We start from the raw sequence: 8,983 nt of genomic DNA, 5'->3' as shown, positions 1-8,983 counted from the left end.
TCTATTTGATGCAAGCAAACAAGGTTTCAGTCAATGCATCTGTTTCAGTTCCTTGTATTCCTTCTTTTGTCAAACATTTGTCTTTTAGTTCAATAAGGGACCCCTCATGTGATCTGTGGCATTACAGATTGGCGCATCCTTCTCAGTCTAGAATAAAGTTGATACAAACCATTGTTCCTTCTATTTCTTGTAAACAATATTCGGTTTGTCCAATTTGTCCATTGGCTAAACAACACAAATTACCATTTCCTGTTAGTAGTTCATTTTCAAAGTCTGCTTTTGATTTACTTCATTGTGATGTATGGGGTCCTATGGCCACCAATTCCCTTAATGGATCCAGATTTTTTCTCACCATTGTAGATGATTACACACGGTTCACTTGGGTCCATTTGATGCAACATAAGTCTCAAACTTCTTCAATCATTCAATCATTTTCTAATGTGGTTCAAACTTAGTTTCAAACTAAAATCAAATGCATCAGATCAAACAATGGTACTGAATTTCACATGAGAGACTTCTTTTCTGCCCAAGGCATTATTCATCAACTAAGTTGTGTAGAAACCCCACAACAAAATTTTGTGGTTGAAAGAAAACATCAACACCTTTTGAATGTAGCTAGATCCTTAAGATTTCAATCCAACCGTCCTTTACCTTTTTGGGCAGATTGTGTTTTAACTGCAGCTCATATTATCAATAGAATTCCAACACCTCTTCTATCTAATAAAGCTTCACATGAACTATTATTTTCTGTTGTGCCATCTTATTCACACCTCAAAGTGTTTGGATGTTTAGCTTATGTTTCAACTTTGTCTAGAAATAGAACAAAGTTTGATCCAAGAGCTACACCTTGCATTTTCATAGGTTATCCATATGGCATGAAAGGACATAAGTTTTATAATCTTCATACTCATTCTGTTTTCATTTCTTGAAATGCCATATTTCATGAAACCATATTTCCTTATGCTTCTTTTCTAGGTCATTCCTCACCTTCAATGCATATGCATGATGCTATTTCCCCTTCTATTTCTTTTCCAATGCCTCTTGACACAGAATTTTTTGATTCCATACCATCAAACATCCAACTACCTCCTATTGTTCCATCACCAAACCACAATTCTGCAGACATATTATATTCTTCTTCTGCATACATCATTTTACCTATTCATTCTAAATCTACAGAAATTTTAACTTCTCCTTCTGCAGACACAACTTCACATTCGGATTCTGCAAACAATTCATTTTCTCCTTCTGCAGACACCATTTTCCAGGTTCCTAATTTAGCACCTTCTCCTATTCTTAGAAGGTTAGATAGGATCAAACACAAACCTAGTTACTTGCAAGATTATCATTGTAAACTGGTTTCTGCTTGTTCACCTCAATCGGCTTCAAATGTTGACAACGCAGGTAAACCTTATCCATTGTCCAATTTCATTTCTTATGATAACCTGTCTTCTTCTCATAAGCATTTCTGTCTTTCCATTTTATCTCAACCAGAGCCTTAATTTTATCATCAAGCTGTTAAGAATCCACTTTGGTGTGAGGCTATGAAAGCTGAGATTAAGGCTTTGGAGGAAATTAAAACTTGGGTAGTCACTGATTTGCCTTCTGATAAACATCCCATTGGTTGCAAATGGGTTTATAAAGTGAAGTACAAATCTGATGGAAGCATTGAAAGATACAAGGCTAGGTTGGTAGCCAAAAGGTACACTCAATGTGAAGGGTTGGATTTTCATGAGACTTTTTCACCTGTTGCTAAGATGACTACTGTTAGATGTTTCCTGGCACTTGCAGCAGCAAAGGATTGGATTTTACATCAATTAGATGTAAACAATGCATTTTTGCATGGGGATTTAGATGAAGAAGTGTACATGTATATGCCTCCTGGTTTTGGCACTAAGGGGAAGACAAAGGTTTGTAGGTCAACTACTTGTATATAAGCTTTCTTGCTTATGCTTGTAATTCATGCGAGTTTATTATGCTAATGAAGAACTTCTCTCCTTCTTTGCTCCATCTACTTGCTTCTTCTTTCTTCTTCTTCTTCTGTTCTTCTTCCACATAGCATATGCTCTGTTTTCCTTTGAATCTATTCATTCTTGAATAGTTTGACAAAAATCAGTCATTGCCATTGTTGCCAAAACCTGCAAAACACACATAATTTTGAAAAGTTATTGAATTATTTTGTGTGAATGAATCTCAAACTTCTTGAAAGTTACAAAAACTGTAGGAAGAAAGATTGACAAATTTGAAAGGGATATTTACTCAACAAACATATGAGAGTACTGTTGTTTTGCAGTCCTCAACAAGTTGAGCTTCTGCATATAAACTCTTTGCACGTACTAAAAACATCACGTTTGCAGAATAGTTGCTTCACCTTCTCTTCATTACAACAAGAAGCAACTGTCATGTACTCTCCAGCATATCATTACCAACTTGGCTTGGTTCCTCTTTGAAAATACAATCCCAAACTCCAAACACATTTAGAAAGGGGGTCGAATATATAGGTGTTTACCAATTTATGCGAAATTTAAAAATAATAAGCCACACAAACAATCACCAAATATAAAGATACAAATAAATCAATCAATACAAATAATTTGGTGACGAAGTGGAAACCTTTTGAAGAACTCTTCAAAAGTAAAACCACTCCGAGGCAGCTAACCCAGAAAATCAATCCACTATAAAAGAAATAGAGTTACAAGAAGTTCACTTTTACAAAACATTTGTAGTTGATACTCTCTTGCTTTGGATAAGCAACCCACTAATCTAAGTACCATAGTAGCTCCTCAAAGCATTTGGAAATTTCTTCTACTTGATCTTATATGTATCGGAACTCCGATAGGCTTCAGGCTTTACGAGATATATGGACTTGTGTGATGCACAACTTTAATCTAGGAGACAGAAAATACTATAAACACAATTTCTAACCACTCCTAGAGCAAGGTTCTATAACCTAAAGTTGTTACAAATAACTTACAAGAGATCTCTTTAAATAGACTTGAGAAACTTGAGCAGCAAGAAAGAGATCTGAATCCAGAATATTATGGATCGGGATTCTGTTTGAACAGGTAAATGGTCCGTTCGAACAGTAATAGGTTAAACCTTAAGAACAAGGTTTTCTTTGAGTGGCTTGTCTGAATGGTCTTTGGAATGAGGTCCTCGGGTTTTCTTCCGTTCGAATAGATATTGGATCGATGAATAGAACAAAGCGTTTGAACGCTGCTTGGAACACCACTTCGAATGAACCACTCTGGAAGTCTTCCTTGGAATGCCAATTGGAACACCCATTAGAATGGGACATGATGGAATGCTTCATTGCCTACATAGAAGCAGACTTGTTCAATCGGGAACAACAAAACTTGTTTATAAAGCAATTACAACACATTTTTAGATCACTGAATTTAGACAAGATAAGAACTAACACTTATCCATTGCCTGCAATTATCATAATTTATATCTCCGTGGATAATCTTGACTGAAAAAACTAATTTATAAGTTTAAAAAAAAAAAAAAAAAACAAAAACAAAACAAAACAAAATTACAACACAATCAGATAACACTTTACAGCAAACTGGATATGCATGCTGCAGTCCTAGAAATTTAAATCATGTTTTGGAGGACACTGGAACCGCTTTTTAAAAGAAACACGTTGATCTAATACAGTTGATCAATTTCTTCATGTTTGTTTTTTTTGGTAAGTAATTAGCCGAAGGGAGGGGGGAATGGTAAACACTAAAACCTGTTTCACTTCTAATCCTGTTTCAGTTGTTGTGGTTGTTCATAAATGTTTTAGCTACAATGGAAAGTAGTACACCATAATATTCACATTCAATGATTGAAGCTATGGCTCCAAGTATGACCACCAAAACCCCTGGCTTGTTAAGCTTGCCAAGGAGGCAGATTGGAAACCTTAAGAGATTTTTTTTTTGTTTTTGTGGCTAGTGGAGGGGATTCTAGTTCTTCCAGTGAAATCAACTGCAGTAAGTTATGAGATAAACCAAATGAGAGGAGAATCAGTCATGGCTGTAATTTCCAACTGCAGATGACTCCCAAATTATGGATAACACACTTAATATGACATGACTCACTCGCAAGATTAGTAATCGGTGATTATGTTCAGTCTGTGATAGAGATAGGACTAGTATTAGATAGGTTTAAGGTTTAAAAGTTGAATTGGGGTCATTAGGATTCGATCATTTCAAATTAGGATTATGTTATTTAAAATTAGGAGTTTTGTCAATTCATGAGTCATCTTATTGTATCTATATAAAGACTAGTTGTGAATAACGAAAAGCAGAGAAGTTATTTGTGAATTTTGTGCTATCGTCCCACTCTCAGTGGAGTTTTGTGGCATCTCTTACCCGAAATGAGTTATTGTGGTCTCTCCTACCCGAAAGGAGCTACACAAATCCCATTCCCGTCTCAACCCAACCTCATGTATCCATCAGTCTGCAGCCTGTTTTAACTCCATAATTTTTGCAAGCACATTATCTGGAAGTATGTCCCATCTAGATCCTTTAGCATTTCTGAGTGTGAACTTGACAAGTGGACATACGTTTTAAGTAACATGTAATAACCTAAAATTAATCAGGTAATACAATAAATAAGACCCTAGTTAAATATCCAGGATATAGACCTATTATTTATAAGGATAATAAAAATCATTACATGCAACCGTAGGTTTCTATTTGTTAAGTGAAAAGTTTAGAATTCACATATCCAAAAATCATTATCAGTTTTAGCATTCAAAACTCCTTTCGCTTCACATGCATAATCAGATATCATTAAATCAACATACTTGAGACAAAAGGTAACAATAAAGAGTAGTTAGATGGTATTTGATTAATTTGTAGACTGAGGTTAAATAATATGTGTGGACTAGTAGAAGTATTGGGAGTGTTAAAAATGATATTAGTTTTCTCTCATGTATAGTATTATTATGATTTTAATTTCTCTCTAAGATGTAATCACCTGCAGTCACATGCATGCCTGCTTTGATGCATGAATCTCACCTGTTGCCACTTGGCATTACTCCAAGCGAGAGAGAAAATTACAGTAAAGCCTCCATCAATTTTCATGTTGTTTTCACTTGCAAGAAATGAGCTCATCATCTCAAGTGAGCATTCGTTGTAGTTTTTTATTCCAAATGATAAGATGTTTAAGACATTTTGCATTATAAAATCTTTTATTTTCTTCTCCAAACTTTTCTCAGCAACCAAATCTAGCCAAATACACATATTCCATATCTAAAATTGTGCATGTCTAAACTAAAATATCAAAATTGGGGTTTAAAATACAGAAATCAGGATGATTACCCAATCGACTCTTGAGGGGGGGCACTCCTTGAACCTCTGGCTCTTCCCCAAGGTTTCCTGTAGGGGGAAAAAATAGCTTCCCTTTAGAGCTCTCTGGGCCTCTGTTGCCAAATTGAGACATTTTCAACCAGGGAGCAAGTTGAGTAGAAAAGGCACAATCTCGAGCCAAGTTCCAAGAGGAAGTAGAACCATGGGGGCATGGGGCAGAGAGGAATGGAAACCAAAGTCCAAAACTTGAAAGAAAGATGAATAGAGAATGATATAAAAGCATGAGTCCTATTTCAGCAAATAACATGTATAAGCACCCTCTTCACAAGAACCTTAAGATCCTCCCACTGACAAGCATCCTACCACTTCAACTTTCAAATCCTTATGATCTTTGAGAAATCATTACAAGCCCAGTGCTTTAGATGCTAGTCCAAGAGTACCATAGGTCCATAGTTGCCAAATTTGGTTTCCAACCATAACATTGATATACCTTTGAAAGATCAACAAAGCAGCAGAGACGTCATATTCTTTGTGCAGTTTGGACTAAAAAATCAAGCTTTCATATTTTTTCCATCTCATCTGTGAAAAAATCAAATGTAGAATGAACAATTGTACTGATGAAAGTAAGGATACCTAATTCCCAGCTTCTCAACTTATTGCATTGTTGCAGAGTGAACAAGTTTAGAATTGGCTCCAAATCTTAAATAGTGCTTCAATTGGTTCTGAACATGAAATCGGATAAAAATCAGAAGCTCTTCCAAATATCAAAACCCTCAAAAGTGAATGAGGAAGAAGGAATAGCATTGGCATATACTATTGGTATACATGTTTTTCCCATATCAGATAAAAGAGAGAAACATATACCAAGTGCCTTGTTTGCATCTGCCTTATTAGCAATAGTGGGTATAGCCAGGCATAGTCAGTCTCTTTGAAGAATTAAATCTCTTAAAAAAAAAAAAAAACAGATTGCAGAAATCCCCACATGATTTCCTGCTTCCTAAGCATGCATCCAATGACGATCAAAAAAATCAAATAATAAACTCCAAAATTACCAATGAAAATAGTAAAAGTGTAAATTCCATCCATGAACGGAGCTACTAGCTACCAATTAGGCCCCAATGGCAATAATAATGAAAAGAGTCTGTCCTAATCGTTCAACACGATCTACATTTGACACTAGGAAAATCCTAACAGAAACAATTTCTTAGACATGTGGGGATACTATATGAGGTGAAAGGTAGGAAACATACCGATCGAAGATGTGGGAGCTTTGTCCAAAGTTTACTGTCAGCAAGGTCTGAAGTAGCGTCTATTGATTCTGCATATGAAAGAAAATCCAATCTATCAAAAGCCTAAGCAAAATGAAGATGAACAACAACAAGAGTGTTTAATTGGTGACTTACAAACCTGAAGAATAATTGGTGCATTAGGTAGAGATTGAAACCGATTCGTTTTAGTAGTACAACTGCCGAATCGGAAAGTTTGGGATGTGAGCGATTTTTGGCCAATCCTCACCTATTCCTTCTTCACATCTTTCCTCTAAGCGAGGACATCTCACAATTTTCAAATTACGTAGAGAGATGAGGCGATGCATCCCTTCGGGCACTGATATTAAATTTGGACAATTGAGGATCTGAAGCATCTGTAGCAAAGTGAGGTCACCTATCCACTCTGGTAAGGACTTGAGTGTAGGGCAGTCCTTAATGTCAAGCCATTGCAAAGTGGTAGCATGTCTAAGCTCCCTTGGGAGAGACACCAAGTTTGCAACATTTTCTATGTATAGACGAAGAAGACGAAGTCTTGTAGGTCCAAAGCATTGTGCGCCCTCTAGCTTCATCCTCATTGCTGATAACTTCCCCACATACAGGTAATTCGCAAATGTACAAGCGCAGTGGGATGTTGAAAGGGCTATGTAGACTGAATAGAAAAATATCAATAATAAAATTATCACTCGCAATAGAACGAATCCTTATAGGATAGGGGTATATAGAGGGTGTCAAACCTCAAGGACTATAGAGGCAAATTTTTGAGGATAGACTATCAAGTAGTTCAATTTGCTCTTGCTCGTCTCCACTATAGAAAGAATATCAATTCCAAAACCAATTATCGTTCTCATTCATATCATTCATTGGTATGAATATCCATTAGCAGCTAAGGACTACCTATTGACGATACAAGGTCATGTGTTGAGTCTCACCTATTAAGAGGAAATTTAAGTTTACACGTGAGAGGAAGTGTTGCATCAATCAGGAAATGCAACAACTAAAGCCATGTGTTCACAGAACAATTGAAGGGGTACAAAGTAATGCTTAAAGTACAACTGTACAAGCATTGTCTTTTGACTCTTTGGTCAAGGGTTAATATCATGGAAAATTTTAGAAAATAAGAAGTTAACATACTGTCATAATGTTCAAGGTATATACCAATTATTTATAAAGATAAAAAGTAATTGCATGCAATTTTATAGGTTTCTTTTTGCTAAATTGAAAAGCTCAGAATTCACATATATGGAGAAGATGATATAATGAGGTCAACAAGACAACAACTTACGGAAAATGAAATTAGTAGGTAAGATGCATATCTGAAAGTACCTCTATGTTAGTATTCAAAGCTCTGTTTTAATATATTCAAAGCCCCTGTTGCTTCCTGCATAATCAGATAAAATAAAATCAACATACTTGGTACAAAAGACAACAACGAATAATGGTTTGATGGTATTTGATTAATTTATAGACTGAGGTTAAAAGGATATGCATTGACTTGTAGAAGTATTTGGAGCTTTCTTATGATATTAGTTTTCTCCCATATTTGGAGTGTTCTTATGATATTAATTTCTATCTCTACGATGTAACCAATCACATGCATTCAAGCTTTGATGAATGAATCTCAACTGTTGCTGCTTGGCATTTTTCTGATGAGTGAGAAAGAATAGCACAATAAGGTTTCCAATTACCAATGTTCAATGTTGTTTCACTTGCAAAAATTTGACTCATCATTTCAAGTGAGCATTCACTGTAGTTGTTGGCTCCAAATGATAGAAATTTCAAGACTTTTCTATTATAAAGTATTTTTTTTCCCCCTCCAAACTTTTCTCATTAACCAAATGGATAATAAATCCAAATATTCAATCACTAATTGTGCATGTCCAGATTTACATATCAACACCGTGGTTCTAATCCAAACAAAGCTATGAAACACGCTTTAAAAAACATGTAGAAATCGGGATAAATACCCAAATGATGCTTGAGGGATCAACACTTCCAGATCTACCTCTTTCCCAGGATTTCCTTTAAGAAGAAAAAAAAAGCTTCACTTTAGAGCTCCCTTCTTGGCCTCTGTTGTGAAATTAGACTTTTTGAGTACAGAGCGAGTTGAGGGTCACAAATTCCAAGGCAAGTGGAAGTGGAAGTGGAAGCATGGAAACCAGGGGCAAAGAGAAATAGAAGTCACATCGATCCTTGGTGCAGTTTTTTCATCTCATATGTAAAGAACTCAAACGTGGAACGAGCAATTGTAAGATCCAATTCCCAACTTGTTAACTTAGTGCTTCAATTGTTTCTGCATATGTAATCAGATAAATCAAAAATTCTCTAAAATATCAAAATAGTGAATAAGGAAGAAGGAATAGCATTGACATTTTAACATGGGTATACAAGTTTCTATTCTATTCTAAAGAAGTCAAA

The 8,983-nt window shown here is 35.6% G+C and overlaps 2 long non-coding RNA genes across 2 annotated transcripts in view; both read right to left on the bottom strand.

The window, feature by feature from the left end:
- The window catches only part of LOC132180419 (uncharacterized), a 45,279-nt gene that overhangs the window by 4,438 nt on the left and 31,858 nt on the right, over window positions 1-8,983 (bottom strand). The window lies entirely within an intron of this gene.
- LOC132182966 (uncharacterized) lies at window positions 2,661-8,891 on the bottom strand. Its single transcript, XR_009440342.1, has 7 exons — window positions 8,533-8,891; window positions 7,892-7,946; window positions 6,708-7,217; window positions 6,551-6,618; window positions 5,934-6,022; window positions 5,313-5,790; window positions 2,661-3,316 (listed from the first exon to the last, which is right to left on the bottom strand). It is a non-coding gene; the product is annotated as an uncharacterized LOC132182966 (long non-coding RNA).

This window comes from Corylus avellana, chromosome ca5 (assembly GCF_901000735.1).
Source record: "Corylus avellana chromosome ca5, CavTom2PMs-1.0".
In the NCBI taxonomy this organism is placed as follows: Eukaryota; Viridiplantae; Streptophyta; class Magnoliopsida; order Fagales; family Betulaceae; genus Corylus; species Corylus avellana.
The sequence above is the reverse complement of the archived record's forward strand: the minus strand, read 5'-3'. Positions and strand labels throughout refer to the sequence as shown.